Here is a 19,152-nt window from a genome sequence, read left to right as displayed (position 1 = left end):
TTTTCTGACTCCATAATTCCTGAGCTGCTACATTACATTTTTATATCCACACAAAATGTCTTATTTAACAGGAAGAGAGGATGCACTATGTATTAGTGGGCGACGGGACCCGTAGTTCCAACGGGAGACGGTGTCACTCATGACCTCGCCACTCTGGATCTCACTGTTCTCATCTGAAAACAAACAAACACTAAGAAATACCTCCAAGAGGCCTTTCTGTTCTTCCTCTCTGAGCCGCTTTTCTCTCAAAAAGCATTTTGGCGGCCCCTCTCTGGGTCTCCGTCAGGACTTCAGGGAGACCAAATGGGAGCCATGTTTTTTGTTGTTTTTGTTTTTGCTTTTGAGCAGTTGTAGCCCGTGCAGTTGTAGGGATGTGATGTGGTCTTTGTGGAGAAAAAAGGAAGTACAGGATAGTTGCTTGTTTAGTTGTCAGAGAGAGAGAGATGGAGCAGTGTGCTGCCTGTTAATAGGACCCTTCAATCTGCGGGACCCCTCCACACAAAACCAACACAGACACTATTTATCAGCATCTTCTTGCACGGGAAATGCATCGAGACACTCTCCTCAGACACTACATCAGTTTTAGTGAAGATCTGAGTGGAAAGCAAGGAGGCCAGTGAAAATAAAAGCAAAACAAAAGAAAGGGGCACAGAAATTCAGAGAGAAAGGCCAAATGACAGAAAGATAGAAAGAGACAGAAAGGAAGGAAAAAAACTGGAAAGAGATTCAGAGTACAAGCTGAAGGAGACCTCGACTATTTTCACATTAAGCATGTCTTTTTTCCCATAATCACAGTTACTTCATATCCTCCCAAAGTTGGCATGTTTCTCTTGGGAAGATAAACCCTCTTTGGCAAGCTCCCCACATGCGAGCCAAAGCAGGAAGCCGGAGTCATCATTGCATTATGCAATCCTGCGTCCGGCCAATAATTGCCTATCTGACATGCTAGCCTCCCACATTCCTGAGATTCATCTAGAACAGCCAGAAGATTAGATTAGTGTGTATTTTCAGCTAGCCGCCATCACTCTTAGCTGGTGTGTCTCCTTCTGTCAGCTGAGGCACTCCTGTTTGTCACTGTCCTGTCAACGATGTCTGTCTCTCGGTCAACGAGTTTTTCCTCTGGAAAGAAAAGGGGGACAGAACTTCAGAGAAGATCAGCTTTATCATCAGCCGCTATTACCAAAAAGTATGGCGGTTGGGTTGAAATGCTATGACCACAAAGCGACCAAGAATAATTTAAAAAGTCCAGGTGAACAAATCATTATTCCAGCTTGAGCCTCTGCAGACAACAGCATGTAGTCCAGAGAATGCAAGTGAAGGTTTAGGAACATGGGGGTGTAAGCCGAAGTCTGCCACTTATTGGCCATGAGATTGGAGAAGTTTCTTTATTTTTCAGAGCCTCAATGTCTTCATCTGTAAATTAGGCACGATGATAATCGCTTCATCAGGTTGTTGAGATGATTACATTAGATCATGTGTATAAAGATGGAACATTTTAACGCTACCTGATCTTCAAACTTGGATGCCAACGCTGTCCTTGCCTCAGCTCAGGTGTAGGAGAGAGCATCTCTGCCATGTCCTTGTGTGTTTCTATGCCCGGGCTGCTTCTGTGACAAAGTACCACAAAGTACCATAAAACCACACACATTTATTGTCTTACGGTTCTGGAGGCCAAAAGTCTGAAATCATGGTGTTGATGGTGTCATGCTCTCTCTGAAATATGTAGGGAAATCCTTCCTTGCCTTTCTGTAGATTCTCGTGCTTCTCAGGATATTGTTGGCATTCCTTGGCTTGTAGGCACATCACTCCAATCTCCTGTCTTTTTGAGGCTTCTCCCTGGGTGTCTCTATCTTCACATTAGCATTTTCTCAGAAGGACACTGGTCCTATTAGATGAGGAGTCCCTCCCCCAGTGTGGCTTCATGTTAACTCATTACATCTCCAACAACTCTACTTCCAAATAAGGTCATATTCTGAGGCACTAGGAGTTAGGACTCCCAACATATCTTCTTATGGGGACACAATTCACCCCATAACATGCTGCATTGTACAGCAAAGCCCAGGAGGCCAGAACGTAGGAAAATAAACATTAGAGCAAGGAGAGAGAACTAGGGGGTGAGTGACGTCATTGAGACCGAGACATTACTGTGAATGGTTTTCAGGACTCATTTTTATTGCCTTCCAGCTGAGGGATGAGGCCCTACTCAAAGGCACAGAGGGAAGGTACAGGTGAAGCATCCTATGACAAGCAAGTGCCAGTTGAGGGCCCTCTCTGAGCGACACCCTCTGACCATGGCAACCTGGCAGTCTAAGGTGTGTGTGACAGACCACAAGAGGCTGGCGGAGAACAGGGCGAGGAGAGCTGACGATGAACTCTCTTGAGCCCTGAGGGGAGGGAATTAAAAAGATTGTCTCATGTGTGTAATAAATTTGGAAAATTGAATAGACCCAACCTCTCTTCAAAAAATAATTTATTAATTACCCTGCCTGTAGAGTCTCACCTTACTGAGTCCTGCAATTTGAAAATTAACTATTGGCCCAACTCAGTCTATTGAAGGGATAATGAGTATTAAAGCGAACCTGGTCTCTGAAGTTGGCTTATGAATCACGATGATTATGAATGACTCACAGACACCCTTTGCATCTTCAAAGGGCTTTCCCCTGATGTGCCTGTGAAGAACTCAATCCCAAGCTTTCTCAAGCAGAGCATGGCAGTGAAGGCCGTGGGGCAAGTGGGACCACCGGGAGAGAGGGTCTGGAGGAACATGGGTAGAAGGGGGGCTGCAGTAGGCAAGCTCAGCTTGTGAAGTTTATTCAGCATAACCTAATGGAAGGAAGGAACCCTTGCCATGTTCCCTTAGCACCAACAAGTGGCCCAGTCTGAGGCCTTTCAAGTGTGTGCCTTGAACCGCCTTGCCTGAGGCCAAGAGGCTGTGCCAGGGTAGACCAGCACTTTGATCACACTTCTGTGCTCAGAGCACTTAGGGACATCAGGTTTCTTCCAAAAATGAGATATTCCATGGACTAACTAGGTCATCAACACTGCACTATTGAGGGCCGAGAGAGCTTTGGCAAGCAGAAGAAAACATTAAACAGAATGCCTTTTTCCTTCCTCTAATAAAGACCGCTGAGGTGGGGGTGGGGGTGGGGGTGGGTAGAGGGAGGAGGTGCCCCAGAGGCAAAGAAGAGACTGTCCTCAAAAAAAAAAAAAAAAGTATAACTAGCCAATGCCAACTAAAATCCACATCAATGGGTATAAACAAAAAAGTACTATTTTTTAGTATCATGGGAATAGTTTGGTAACAAAATAGTAAGAGTTACTATTTCCTGAGCACTCAAGATGTGTCGGCTTCTTACTAGATGTTTTAGACACAACTGCGAAAGGCTGATATGCTTATCTTCAATTTTTACTTGTTTTAAACATAAGGATCCTGGGATTTACATGGTGATGCAGCCTTTCCAAAGTCCCACTCAGTAAAATGACCAGAGCTAGGGTTCGGACCCAGCACTATATGACCCCCAGGCCCTGTGGCACAAGGATGGGGGAGGACTTTGAATTCTACTACATATGGATTTGAATTGGGCTTCCCATACAGCAAGTTCACCAGCACATGATCACTGAAAATTGAATGACCCAACTTGCAGACAGGTGGCATGACTGGGCTGTGTCTAGCAGGAGGGCTTCAGAGGGACAAGGCCTATGTGCTTCCTGGAGCACCCTTTTTGCCCCAGAACACCCAGGGCCAAGAAGCTCCTGACACCTTTCACAAGGGCTTTCTGGATCCCGGACCCTGCCCTGACGTGAATCATCAACTTCCAATTACGATTGCTGAATTTGGAGCTCAAATTTATATAATGATGATCATTAATGGGCTTTGCACTCCCACAGCGTTTTCCATCTTCAAAGTGCTCTGTGAACATTAACTAATTAATCTGGGCTACAAATTGTGCCAAGGCCCAGAGGGCTTACCCTGCTCAGATCTGAGATGGTCTCCGTTGATGGCTGTGATTACAGAAAGCATCGAGCTCCCTTTGACCTGGTGCCCAGCGGTGGAGCACGTCACCACCGGGCCACCAAATCCGCCACAGACACTGTCTAGTCCTGCTCCTCTGGGATGGGTCTGCACTTGGGGCTACCAAGAAAAGGAAGCCAGAGGCCTTATCACAGCAGATGGCTCGCTAGTAGCCAGAGAAGATAGTGCTTACCGTAAAAATTACAGCTTTGCCTGAATTTATTTGTTCAAATGGGTTCTATTCAAATATCTATTTCACAAATGAAGAAACAGGCTAAGAGGGGTAAGTTGACCAATTCAAGTACAGTCATGCTTTGGGGCAGAGACTGAGTTCCTAAATCTCCAGCAATACATTTTGCCAAGTAAAATAACAGATTATTTATGTAACCCACAACTTGACATACAAGTGAGGAGTGAGAAGTAGAAATAACAGATGCTGGAGAAATTCAGAAGCAAGAGATAAAATTTATTTTCTGTAAGTGAGGAAGACTTGCTTGGAGGTTGCATTTGTATAAGGTCTTATTTACTTATTTATTTTGACAACTTTATTAAGTTTTTCTCAGGAATGGATGTTGGGTTTTGTCAGACACTTCTTCTGCATCTATGGACATATAATTTTTTTTTAGTCCCTTAATACGTGAATGCCCCAAAGTGCATATGTTGAAATCTTAATGCCCAATGTGATGCTGTTGGGTGGGGCCTTTGGAGGTGATTGGGTCATGAGGGTGGGCCCACCCCACATGGGATTAGCGCCCTTCTAGAAGAAACCTCAGAGAGCTTGCTTCCTCTCCCTCTGCTTTCCACCATTGTGAGGATACAACCAGGAAACACTGGTGAGGATACGACATTGAGGATACAAGATCTGGAAACCAGGAAGAGGGCTCTCACCAGACACTGGACCTGCTGACCTTAGACATCCCAGACTCCAGAACTGTGTGAAATAAATTTTTGTTGCTTAAGCCATCCAGTCAGTGTTTTTGTTATTGCCACCAGAACTGACTGACAGGGAGTTACATTGATTTTCAAATGTGAAACCCACCTGGAATTCTTGGTGTATGCCAAATGTACTATATTCCATTAGATAAAATTTTGTTAAGAATTTTGCACCAATACTAGGGCACCTGGGTGGCTCGGTCAGTTAAGCATCTGACTTCGGCTTCGGTCATGACCTTGGGTTTGTGGGATGGAGCCCTGCATCAGGCTCTGCCCTCAGGGGGAGTCTGCTTCTCTCCCCACTCTCTCCCTCTGCCCCTGCCCCCGCTCATGCTCACGCTCTCTCTCTTTCTCTCAAATAAATAAATAAAATCTGCAAAAAAAAAAATTTTGCACCAATGTTTATAAGAGGTATTGATCTGTCTTAGTCTTCCTTTGCAAGTCTTTGCCTTTGATATTCAGAGTAATAATGTCAGCCTCTTAGAATGAGCTGGAAATTATTCTCTTTTCTTCAGTTTTCTGCAATGCTTTTTGGTAGAATTACTGTTGATTTTTCCTTAGAGGTTTGATAGAATTCATTCGGGAAACTATATGGAGCTGGAGAGAATTTTGTGGGACTGTTTTTCACTATAAATTAATTTCTCTACTAACAGGGCTATTCGAGTTATCCATTCCTTCTTAAGTACTTTTTGGTAATTTGTAGGTTTGTTTTTTTTTTAGGAAATTGTTCATTTCATTCAATTTGTTAAATTTATTTCAATAAACGTTTTCATAATGTTCTTTTATCCTTTAAATATATGTGGCATGAGTATGTTTTTTTAAAGAAAAAAGTAAAGAGGAACTCCTTGGTTTCGACAAATACTCTGAACAACATATTGGAAGTTAGTGTGTTTTTTTTAAGTATCTGTCTCTTTCAATAACCTCATCACTCCCCTAGGAAGAGGGTTTTTTGTTTGTTTGTTTGTTTTTGTTTTGTTTTTTTTAAAGATTTTATTTATTTATTTGACACAGAGAGAGAGAGAGCACAAGCTGGTGGGGGGAGAGGGGCAGAGGGAGAGGGAGACGCAGACTCACTGCTGTGCAGGGAGCCCGATGTGGGGCTCGATCCCAGGACCCTGAGATCATGACCTGAGCCGAAGGCAGACGCTTAACCTACTGAGCCACGCAGGTGCCCCTACTAGGAAGAGGATTTTAAAAATGAATCAAATTTATAAGATCCATGCTGAATTAAATTCAATGAAATTTCTACTACTTCTCATCTGCTTTTTAAATTTAGTTTCTTCTTTGTTCATTTGTTTAATTATGAAGTCTGAATCTCCATGAGATTTAAAAACCAAATACTTACAGTAAAATATATTCCTTATTTCTCTACACAGAAATGTAAAACACATATCTTTAGAGATAATTTTAAAATGTACCAATGGGAGGGGTGCCTGGGCAGCTCAGTCAGTTGAGCCTTTTGGCTCAAGTCATGATCTCATGGGTCCTGAGATCCAGCCCCAAGTCAGGCTCCACAATGAGCAGGGAGTCTGCTTGGAAGATTCTCTCCCTCTGACCCTCCCCCGACTCTCATGCACACACTCTTGCACTTTCTCTCTCTCTAAAATAAATAAATCTATAAAAAAATAAATTAAATAAAACGTACCAATGGGAAAAATTAAGAACAAAGAAAAGAACCACACTTTTTCATACCCTCAACTCATTGGTCCTGATGGACTTTCTTCCCAGAATCTAATTTACTCATACTAGTCTGATGCAGTAGTTTGGAAATTGAATAAGGGATGTATGTATCAAGTGTTTGCTTGAATGAACTGTTCAATATGCATATTCATTACCCTGATCACATCTGCAAAAACTTAAGTTTTGTATTTGCATCGTATCTGCATTTACACACTTGCCAATTTGAAGTAACCCACTTTTCCTAGCAAGCGGGTGTGAGGAGTTCAGCACCCTTCGTCTCTGTGACAGAATGCTTGGTTAGAATTAAAGAAAAACGAGTTAGAAAACAGGGTCAAGTTTGAAATCAATGCTCTGAAATGCACTCAGTTATCATTTTTACTGCCCCCTCAACCTACCTCCAATTCAGCGATGCGCTAGAGCTGGCCTATATCATCTGGAAGAGCCAATTATTAAATGTTCAGGAAGTTTGTGAGTTGACTGTTAAACAGTAATTTTTAAATGTTGAATTATATGAATTTACCATAAAATTATATTAAAAACTGGGTAATAAATACTCAAAACTCATCACTTCCTACTTTACTACACTTTATCTGAGCTTTTGAGGTTGTTTACATCTGTTGTAACTATATGTTGGAGATACTGTATAATGGTGTGCTACTGAGAATCTCTTCCCAGCTCAGCCTTTGGGGATGTCACCTTGGTTGATTGAAATCAGCCCTGGAGTGTCAACTTATATCATGCAATTTGGCAAATACTGTAATACAAGTTTTCATTTATTGTTTTGTTGATTATCTAGACTTAAGCAGAGTATGGAGAAAATGTTAATGCAGATTAAACTTAACTGAGTGTGTTTCCTGTAGCTGAAACATGGCAAATAAACATGGTGTGCATTATGAGTAAGTATTCGTCCAGCGTTTGCAGACGATGATCCAATTCGGCAAAGAAGTTGCTCACGTCATCGACAAATGAGTGAAGTTCAGACATACTTCTTTGTTGTTTCGCTTTGATTTACTCGTTAAGATAAAGTATAAACCCACATTCATGTTGGGACTGTACTTGTCTATCAGTTGAAACTGTGTTTTGTCTATGGATACAAGAGTTTGGCAAAAGCCAACAAAAGCATTCTGTGAGAAGCAATCGCCTATACGGAATTTATATATTTTACATTTATTTTTATATTTTATTATTATTTATAAGTTGTGTACCCTCTATACTTTATATCAGCAAAATTAGACATATTTTATTTCAGAGAGCCAGGTCTTAAATATTTACCAGCTTACCAGTTCCAAATTTCCAATTTTTATGGGCCAATCTCTGTGCATAGATCTTGCCTTTTCCATATTCTCTGGTGATCTTTCAGAGAAGGGAAGATTACAAGATAAAATGACCTGGAGTGTTTCCCTGGCAAATATTTTCTGAACTAATGCAGTTACACTGAATTATTGTCTGACAAGAACTAGGGAGACTGACCAGACCAGGTGATTCCACATGGGAGATAAGGAACCTGAATGGTGGGGCTCATTCATGCACAAATTATTGCCCTTCTAATTATTGCCATGCCCTGAGCATATCGAGAAGAAACTCCTGGATTTTTGCATTCTGCTTACAATCAGAGATTAGTCGTTGCTTCAAAAACAGTGACCAGCATGCATAAAACATGGAACCCTGGAAAGTTTTGTAATTAAAGGATCACAGTGATTCTTGATTCATACTCATTTCATAACATTTTCTTTGCTGCTCAGGCAGCAGTCTTTTTTTTTTTAAATTTCAAATGTGAAAAGATGTCTGTTCCTGTGGATTTCAGCTGTCATTTAAAAATGCAAACCCTGTGCCCCTACATGCAGAGTGAAGGGGGAAGCTAGCAGTAACTTCAGCAAGGAGCAAGCAGGTGATGCCCCTCCTGGAGGCAGAGAATTCTTAAGATGTCAAAAGAATGGGGGAAAAAAATAGAACCTTCAGCAATTGTTTAAAATCAGAGCCTTACTTGGAAAAGTCTTTGCTAACCACTCTTACTTGGTCTTACAACCAATACTGGAAGTCACCTTTAATATCATCCCTTATAAAATTTAATGGAGGTTTTTCCTAGTGATAAAATCCATATGCTGAAATGGGAGTGGGCTTAGCGATATAGGGTTTGGATGACTTTTGGTTTGGTTGATGACTGTTTTTTATATTGTTTTCTCATATACTTTTTGGAAGTTTAAGATCTAGTTTAACAAATTCCAGTGGTTAATCTACCTCCTACTACATATAGGATTCAGGGAGTGATTTATCCAGAGTCGTCACCTTCTCAATATTAAAACAGAAATCAAAAAAGTTCCCTCAGGATTCTGTAAAAGTGTCTGGCCAAGAGCTCATCACAAAGCAGATTCTTAGAAGAATTTCCTGCCTTATTTTTTCCTTGCTCTTTGCCTCCTGGCCTTCTTATTCAGACTCCTTCCTTAATTTCTTTCCTCCTTCCTTCCCAAGTTCTTTGGAATATAAATTATTATGACTGTAGTAATCACTGCAAGCTTTTTCAGGTCAAGTTTCATTGTGTTCCCATTAGCAATACGTGCCTGAACTGTTAACTGACCTCTGGGAAGAAAGTCTCCTTGCTAAGCAGGAAGCCAGGGGCGGAGAGGGAGGGCCGCCTCTTGGAACTCCACCCTCCTCTGGGATGAGGTTCAGGGAGGGCAGGAGAGCCAGATCCAGCCACAGAGCCACGGAGGGGGTGGCAGTGTCCCGAAGAATTCAGCAGACAGAACTGAGAACACCTCCCATGCCTCACCTGTATAAGGCCTGAAGAACAAGACATGAATCAGATCTGCTCCCTGTCCTTAAGGACCTCACTGGCTAGAGGGGACAGACCCACAAATAATTCTAACGCACCGGGGTCTGGGCTGGGCCCTGAGCAAGGCACTTTCTAGTGAGCAGGGAAAACATAAAACTCTAAGCTATCACACTGGCTCAGGTATGGAGACTCTGAGTTCAGGGACAAGTACTATTAAAAAATCCAGAGGGGACATCAGGCCCCAGACCCGCACATTTAATCAAGCATACCAAACCAAGTGAGTGATCATAGTAGCGGCAGCGGCATCAGTAATAATAGTCACACAGCCTCAAACAGTCCTGACATTGCGGCACGCACTGTTCTAGGGGTTTTAGGTTCCGTATCACCAAGCCTCAGGGCAAATGGACGAGCTCTCCGTGTTTGCTAATTTGTATCGATAAGGAAATAATTGGGAGAGGAAAAAGGAACTGTAGCATCCTGTCTACTGCTCATTAGGGGCAAGACTGGAAATCGGCGCTGAGCTTGCCTCCTTCTAGAGCCACTGTCCTCTCTGCCATCCAGCTCAGGGGACTGTGGAAGATCCCTTACTATTGTATAGAGACAAGGGGAAAAAACTGAGCGTCAGAGTTGATGTTGACATTTGCTTGTTTTTCCAGGCTAAATGTAGAAATCCAGTGTTTAGAACTGGAGCCCAAGCTTAGAGAATATTCCCCAGCTAGGTGGACTCTGTGTTCGGTGTGCATGAAAGCTGGATTCGTTCAGTATCCCCTCTATCCCCTCCCCACCCCCAAGACATTTGTCTTGTCCAAATAGCCGCTGCCTTATTGGGAAAGAGATGTGGGGGAGTGATGCAGAGCCTTCCAGAAATGCCCACGTTATTCCTTGGGCAGTCATAAAGGGCTGCTAGGTCTGCAAGTCAATTGTTACTATCCAAAGCCTTCTCAAAGACATACCGGCTTGGCTTGAGGAGCTGAGAGCGCACCGTGTACTTATTTTTAGCCTTTAATGTTTTCAGATGAGCACGGCTCTGAAATAGAATGGCTGACCCATTTTAGTGACATGTTCACAAGGATATCACAACACTGCGTTTGCCCTTCCTTCAGCCCAGATAGAGTCCGAGTGTTCCTGATTTAAAGGGAACTTCCCTTCGGGGAGATCAATGGAGAGGCAGTCGGGGCTTGGGTTTAATAATACGTCATCCAGATGGTCATAAGGTCCACTTGATGAGCCTCATTCACCTTTGAAGTATCAAAATTCACCGAAGATTTATTATCTGTGCGCTTTGATTCTTCAAGGGCACACATTCACCCCAGGAGAGAAGAGAGTGTGGGATGGCAGGGCAAGCCACAGAGAAATCTGAAATGAGCTAAGAGAATTTCTCATGGATCATTTGTATTTGTTTCTAACAGACAAGGAAGAGGATTCTGGGGTGTCATTTTCCCAAGCCCACTGGGTGGATAAGTGGTAGAGGAATGGACAGACATTTGGTGAGATGTGAATGTCTGGACATTCTTAATATACAAACTACACAGTTTGATTTTACTTTCCTACTGTTTCTTTTTTCTTTTTTTTTTTTTTCTGCAATGGAAAAATAAAATGTAAATATATGAGTGGTCCCCTGTATCTCCAGGGAAGTTTTGAAGTGTAAGACTTGATCTGCCCTAAAGGAAAACAAAAACAATAGCAAGAAAACAAAAACAAAAACAAAACAAAAAACAAATACCCCAAATACAAGTCTTGAGTTTGCTCATTTAGGTTCTACCTCTGTTCAGGGCTCTGTGGGTTTGCTCACCAGTGGATACCATGCCCCTGACAGACAGCCGGTAGGATGCACGGGTGGATTCCTCTTCTCTGCCGTGTATTTTCTGGACAAGGGAATTTTCCTGAGCTTCCTTGTTTGTGTGGGGCCACAATGACGGGGATTCATCTTGCCGGCCCTGATGTCCTCACTGAGAGATCTGTGTCTGCCCCTTCTCTGAGACACACACACCCCCACACAGGATTCTGCCAGCTTCAATTTGAATTCTCCAGTCTCTCAGTGGGATCAGCTGCTTGACTGTTAGCCCTGGGCAAGGTGGCAGAAGCAACATTGATTTTCTCAGGTTTCCAGTGACGGTCCTATATGCCGTCCAGTCCCTTACTCTCAGCTGCTCCCCGAGCCCAGTGATTGCACAATGACTCTCCCAACCTTGCACCGCCTCTACTAGAAAGTGTATTTCCTCTTACAGGGATACCCTGAACCAGAGTAAGAAAGTCTCCCCTGTCACTTATTCTTTTTGGTTCCCTTCACTCGGTATCTTTATCATGTTTTCAAACTCATCAGGAAAACGTTGAATGTCAAACTGGCGTGGAAAACACTCCAGAGTGTTCGGCAGTGTCCTCCCTGGTGTCGGTTAGCATGCTCTGTGTGAGCTACTGAGCTGGTGACACATGGTTTCTTGTCCCCGTGACAATCCTGAGTATTCATATTCCCATTTTATTTTTTTTAAGATTTTTATTTATTTATTTATTTTGAGAGTGAGAGAGAGAGAGAGAGAGCACGAGCAGAGGGGAGGGGCAGAGGGAGAGGGAGAAGCAGTCTCTCTGCTGAGCAGGGAACCCTATGCGGGGCTCGATCCCAGGACCCTGAGATCATGACCTGAGCCGAAGGCAGACGCTTAACAGACTGAGCCACCCAGGCGCCCCTCATATTCCCATTTAATAGCCAAAGCTGCTGTCACAGCGAGGTTAGGTTGCTTCCCCAAGGCGGTAACACTAAGTATGGGTGGAGATGGGATTGTGAAGTGGGTTTTCCCTTTAGTTCCTCCGGTTCATCCAGATACTGTTGCAGCCCAGGGACCGGGGTAGTCCCTCCTGAGGATTGACGTCACTTTCATGCCGCGATGGAAGGGAGCCGCACTGGCCACTTGGCAATATCAGCCGGGAATCCCAGTGGAAGGGGGCTGTTTTTCTCTTTAAAACAACGACCCACGGCAGACAATAGGTGGAGATGTGGGGAAATATATGTAGGAAATCACTTTCTGGCTGAAAAAAACAACATAAAATGAAATGGAGCTGTATGACATCGGGATTTACTGTTGCTCACGGAACATGCTTGAGCTCACTGTTTTCCACAACCCACTGCATTCACTGTCACGGTGTTACAGTAAACACTGGGTGCCCCCAAACCGCATGGCCAGAGTAGGAACCAGAGAGAATCTGGGAATATTAAATTTGCTGTACTAGTGACTTAGGAGAAATAGACAAGACCCCCCCAAAAGGCAGAAGATGTCGACCACAGTTCTTAGAGGGATTTACTGATCTGACAGCCTTGTGATTTGGGGACACTTCAGCCTCTCCCCACATCTTGGGAGAGATCGAGAGGGCATAAATGCTCTTTGCTGTAAAAGTCTCTAAAAGAGCTTCAGTGTTAAGACTGTACATGGGTCCAAGTCCTTAGGCTCTGCTCTTTGCTCTGCATGCTTGGGCCAGGTAGTTGACCCCTCTGTGCCTCAGCTGCCTGGATTAAAGCTTTTAGCAACTAGAAGGGGCTTTTGGAATCATCTGATTCATGTTCCTTCCTTTAGAAGAGAGGCAACTGGACTCAGGATGCTGAGAGCTTGCCGAAGCCCGCACAGCTGCCTGGCCGGCTGCACCAGAGGCCAGGTTTCCGCCGCACACATCCGTGGCTTCATTATGACACCAGCCTGTCACTCACATACCAGCAATGCCTCCATTCATTTTTCTGGGTGAGAAGAACAACATTTATCCACCCCTTTATCATGGCAACCTGAGCTCTGATGGTTTGAAATCTTATTTTGGGGGCTTTCTCAAGGTAACAGAAGGTCTGGATGTGCCCCATATTTTCTTTTTTTGTACACAGCGTTAACCCATCACACAACTGAAGGTGCTCTGGGTCATAAGTCCCAGAAAAGGACCCTAGAGATACTGAAAAATAAAGGAACTTATGGGATAATTACGGAAGTGAACAGAGATCAGAAGAAAGAGATAAAAATCCTATCTCCGAAGGGCGTGAACCGGTTTGCTGCAGGGAACTCAGAGACGGTACATGGTGAATCTCACCCCCCAGTGATGGTCCCCCGGAGAAAGAATATGAAGGGCTTCACCGGAGCAGTGTACACCCGCATTCACGGTCACAGGCACAGCCGCAAGGACAAGGCTGCAGCCCAGACCAGGCTCCCGGAGGCTCTGAGGCAAGCAGCACACCACTCCAGTCCATCCCAATCCACACGCTCTCTATACTGGTGCTGGCCTGGGACTGGGGAAGCCCTTCGGGGGCTGTGCACTCTCTCCACATCCGTCATATGTAAGCAGCAGTGAGATGCTCCCATGCTCAGGTTCCAGGAGGTAAGGGGAGCTGAAAAGCAAGAAATGCCCTTCTGTGCATCCCAAAGTATGATCCAGCGAGAAGCCGGGACAACCAAGAACATGAATTTGTCTGCTACCCTGGAGAGTAGAGCAAAAACTTAGGAAGGGAAGGAGCTCAGGCAGGCAGACCCCAAATCATGACTTTGGACGGCTTCAGAAGGAACCTGAAGAGCCGTCCACATTAGTAACCCCTTCAAGGTTTGAGTCCTCTTTAGAAATGGCACTGCTAAGAGTTACTAAGCTTCCTCTTGCACACCCCCAGAGGTGGTAAGATCACTATCTTAAAAATATCTCCTGGTATTGCTGCTCAGATGTTAACAGTGGCAAGCTGACTCTTTTAATCTGGCCTAAACTTGTCTTCCCTTCACATTCATTCATCCTCATCCTCTCTTGGGTCACATAGGAGATTCAATCCTTCTTCCAGAAAACTCTCCTCCCCTTTTACTACTTATAAAGAGAAGGATGTTTGTGGCTAGGGTCCTCAGTCTATTAAGTGCCCTTAGCTCTTATTTTTTCTCCATCACTTAAAAGAGTAAATGTTCTTAGATAAAATAAGATCATTCAATGATTCACAAGCATGTATTTCATCTCTCATTCCTTCTACCAACTTTGAGGTTACCAAAATACTGTAAAGTAAACAATTCCAAGGAAAGTTGCAAAATGATAGTAAAACAGAAGAAAAAGGGAATTGAAGCCCTAATGAGGTATAATAAGCAAGACTCCAACCACACACCCCTTTACTCCACAGTCCTATTGTAAAGGAAATTCTGGGTTTCACCAGCCTAATAAAGATATTCTGCAACCAGCGTCACAATAACCTTCTTGACTTTGTGTATTCAATAGAGAGACTCAGCAATGATCAGGCATTTCCCTTTACATGTAACTTAATGAAGACATGAAAGCGAATTTCTTCCTAAGCAAAAGTGAGATCTAATAGCACATGATTCTAATTTCTCCTACCACCCCTTCCCCCAAAAACATATTTTTAGACATGGAAAAAATACTAAAGACAAAGAAGCAGATTTTTTTTCTTGATCTAAAAAAACTTCTGTTTTGCAGAAACCATGATTATTCCCCAATTTAAATGAATATAATAGTGCTTGATACACCATAAATCATTCCCTTTGGTGCTAATAACAGTCTTCATAATATAAAATACGTCTGAATAAGATTATTTTAAAATTGAAAGGTTTCTAACTTATTAAAGAAAAAAAATCTTTTATTTGATTGTTTATTCTATTTTTATGCACTTCAACTTCCGCTGAGTAATACTGAATAAACTAACCATTCAGAAATAATTTTCCTGGAACACTGACAAGTGTATTCTTTTTACATTTAACCCAAAACCCACATTTCCAGTTTTGTGCTCTGCTATGTGCTTGATCTGATTTCTGCTTCTTTCTCAATTCTCTGAGAGTTTTGAGCTGCCCTCTGCCCATCCCTCACCTGCCCGTTTCAGGAGGGAGCATTCTGACCTGCATTGTCTCAAAAGCACAGGCTGAAATCTCAGATATTTTTCATGGTTAATAACTTCTCTCTGGGTATTTTTTTTAGTACCTGGAGGTCCTGAGGAGTAAAGGTAAGAATAACTTATTTTAAGATTTTTCAGAGTGCCTGTCACATAATACATTATTTAATAAATGCTCATTTAAAAGGGCCACACAACAGAGAGGGGAAGCCCTATGATGTCATCCCACAGAACCGAGCATCCATCAGGTGACATCTTCACTCTTTTACACCCATCATTGCTGTTTCCTGAGAACCCATCTAAGGAATAAAACCAAGTCTATTTTGATATCTTGCTGAAGACCATTTCTTGTGTAGACCAACAAAAGCTCTGGTTAAACATTAGCTAGGACATCAGTAATGGACATTCCAAGAATCACGACACAAAATAATTTATTGCTAGATTAATTTTTTTCAAAAGATTTCTTTATTTATTTGGGTGGGGGGGAACTACCGTGAGCCAGGGGGAGGGGTAGAGGGGGAGGGAGAGGGAAAGAATCCCAAGCAGACTCCCTGCAGAGCATGGAGGCCCACGCGGGCTCCATCTCAGGACTCAGAGACCATGATCTGAGCCGAAATCAAGAGTCAGACACTCAACTGACTGAGCCACCCAGGCACCCCTATTGTTAGATTAATTTTGATGCTTTTACATACAATGTGAATTTCAAAGTGGATTTGATTTGGGACTGTTTTATCAATTGTTTTTCCAAAAATTGAATAGATCTTGGCATTTCTTGATTTTAAAAAATCCCTTTTAAAAAAAGCAAAGAAGATTGCATTGCTCTCTGCTGATAAGCTCTTTGATGTGATGTTTTATAGTTCAAGCTAATGACCCTTCCTGTATTTCTGCCGTAAAACAGTCAACGATTAAAAAAGGTAAGAATGATTTCTTTGATTTGTAAATTAGTAACTGTCACTCCAGGGAGGCAGGGACTGACAGATTTACACATATGGAGAGTGTTCATTATCCCAAGGATGACAGGACAAGAGATCTTCTGGTGATCTGTGGGTAATAGATTTCTAAAATAATACCACAAAGAATATATCATGATGAAATAATGCACTGTACCCATGAATGAAAACAGATGTTATATGTAACATTTTTTCAAATGCACATGCAAAAATTTTTACACTGGTTTTGTAGAAGTTCCACAGCTCTTACTAAAGGGTTAATGCAAATAGCAAGAGATTGTCTTATTTGGTGGAATAAATACAAATAAAATAAACCACATGACTTTCTCGTGTTGAAAGTCTGTTACTCGGATAGCATTGTCTATTTTCAGGTTACTACTCATGTTGCGACTATTTCAAATTATGCTCTGAGCATGTTAAGGGGAAGAAGCAACAACAACATAAAGTCAACAACCCTAAATAAAAGTCCTTGGATTGTGTGGTAAGGAATATACATATATATGTCTGTGTGTTTCTCATGTATGTGAGAAGCCCATCTTCAACATCTGCTCGGCATTTAATGTCAGCTATAGTTCGTAAAGTGTGAGATATCCTGTAGCCTTCAAACCTCCAATCTCCAAATTCCATTTTCCTGGGACAGAAATGTCAGTTTGTAATTATCTGTTTTCGACGCCCCTTATAGAAAGAAGATAGAAAGAAGATATGAAAACCATAAGGCAGAGAAGTAGTTGAGGAAGCCTTGCCTAGCATCTCATGGTGGTCTACCAGGAGGACTATCAGAGCATGGGCAATCTCTTAGAAGAGAAGTGTTATTGGGCCTCAAAGTCCAGGTGCTACCTTGAAAATGAGGGCATTCCAAAGAGGTCTTCATGTTTTCTTAGGAAAGCTCATGTTATCCAACAATCTGTCCTCTGTCTACTTCTTAGTGTCATCTCCCTACCTCCTCCACATCCCATAATCTGCCCTCTGGCCACACTGGGTTGCTTGCAGATCCCACATTTACTTATGCATATGCTATTTTGTCAGCTGGGAATGCTCTTTTCACTTCCCTAATACCTACTTATTCTTCAGAGTTTAGTATAGGTATCACATCTTGTAGAAAGCTCTTCCTGGCCCTTAAACAGAGTTCCATGGCCCTCCTCTTTGCTTCCCTGGCAAGAATTAAACAAGGGTGGAAAGACTCGAAGGGAGTTCCCAGACCCAGTTTTCACTGACTGCCAACCTACTAGCTTGGTGTAAGGACTCATCTGTTTGGTTTAAATGGGCAGGGCAGGACTGGAATATATCCCTGTCCTACTATCAGAAGAACTTTTTCTGAAAGACCAGAGTTTTCTGCCTTCTTCCTCAGTAATACCAAATGGATGATAAAAGCCAAGCCACAGAAATGTAAGAACCAGTAACAAGTCTACCTAGTGCCTCATGGGGTCCCTGAAAATGCAGGTATAATCTGAGAACTTCCCTTCAACCAGAGGTAGACAATTTTTGTTGCCTTGGTTGTCCTTATGGAACTGCAGATTGTGCGTGATTTAGCTGTCCAGTCTGTACCCAATCTCTTCTCCATGCTCTATTAACATATTTTCAGCTATATGCCTGAGGTGGCAGATCATCAAGAACAAAGATTGTTGCCCCATTACAATTCAGTTAAGCTAAACGAACATTGACTTAGCGCAGTCGACACAGGTGAGCAAGACTCTGCCATGTTGTGGTAACCTATGGCTTTTCAAAGTGTGGTCCCTGGACCAGCACAATGGACATCCACTTGTTAGAAATACAGATTCTTGGGCCTCATCCCAGAACTACTGGATCAGAATCTGCATTCTAACAGGATCTTCAGATGATTCTTATGCTCAATGAAGAGAAGGGAATATGGGGAGTCATCAAGCTCATGAAACAGCTAAGGGCCAGAGCAATCTATGGTGGATGAGGACAGTTCTTTTTGAACCTGTGTCTTGTTTAACCAATACTGGTCTTGTCCTGCTTTCTCCATACTTATCTCATAGTTTATTCTGACTATTGATACTAAATGTTCCTACTGCAACCTTGACCTCTTCACTGACACCTACCTAATCTGTAGCTGGTCGGTAGGTGAGACATATTAGCAACTAAACATTTTCCCATGAATTGACCTCTAGAAAAGCAATAAGGTGAGTGCAATGATGACAACCAAACCTTCAAGAGTGCTGGTACGATCAGTTTGTTGGATGGATAAATAGGTATTGTTATAACAAAGGCCGGTTGGTAGATAACATTCTAGTGAGCATTAAAAAATACATGGTAGGCATCCTCCTTTTCTAACTGCTCAGGAAACCGAGCTCCTCTGAGTTCCTCTGGGCTTGTTCCCTCTCTCTCTCTCCCTCTCTCTCTCCCTTCTTCCCTCCCTCTTCCAGCCTCCCCCATCATCTATGACCTGACCATTACCTTAAAACGAACAACACATCAGTCCACCTCATGCTGGGACTTTTGCCTCACGAAATGACCCCATTTCCCTTGCTGGATGGCTTGGCTAAGTCTGCCATTTTGCAAACAAACCCTCTTTCCTCCATTTTATGATCTCAATTTCAGTTTCTTCAACTTGAAATGTTCTCTGAGTAAATAGGGATCTGTTTTCTTCAAAGCTCTTTCCAGTTTGGTGAGAAACCCTTTTAGTCCTCAGTGTGACTCTTTCACTTAGGAAGGGTGGCAGGCACCATTGATTTTGTTTTATTGAATGCTTGCTGTTGGAATGAAGTACAATGGGATTAAGTAACTCATTTCCTGTGTTCAGCACCAGGGATTTTTGGAGGTATAATGGATCAAATAGGAGAATGGAAATGATGCAAGGCTGGACACACTCACAAGGCGGTGACAGGTCCTCAAGATAGCTGTGGCAGACATACAAAGAAGGTCCAGATGGCACCCGGGACAGCATCATTCCTGTGGGCCAGTGGTTAGAGAAGACGTCCCACAGGAAGGGATTGGAAATAATAAG

At 42.9% G+C, this 19,152-nt stretch overlaps 1 long non-coding RNA gene across 1 annotated transcript in view; it reads left to right on the top strand.

Moving 5' to 3' along the window:
• The window catches only part of LOC144379329 (uncharacterized), a 220,092-nt gene extending 203,955 nt beyond the window's left edge, over positions 1-16,137 (top strand). Inside the window, exon 4 of the long non-coding RNA XR_013442150.1 lies at positions 16,092-16,137. This is a non-coding gene — a long non-coding RNA (uncharacterized LOC144379329). The remainder of the gene's footprint in view (positions 1-16,091) is intronic.
• The last annotated feature ends 3,015 nt before the right edge of the window (positions 16,138-19,152 follow it).

Source organism: Halichoerus grypus, chromosome 10, assembly GCF_964656455.1.
Source record: "Halichoerus grypus chromosome 10, mHalGry1.hap1.1, whole genome shotgun sequence".
Taxonomy (NCBI): Eukaryota; Metazoa; Chordata; class Mammalia; order Carnivora; family Phocidae; genus Halichoerus; species Halichoerus grypus.
The sequence above is the reverse complement of the archived record's forward strand: the minus strand, read 5'-3'. Positions and strand labels throughout refer to the sequence as shown.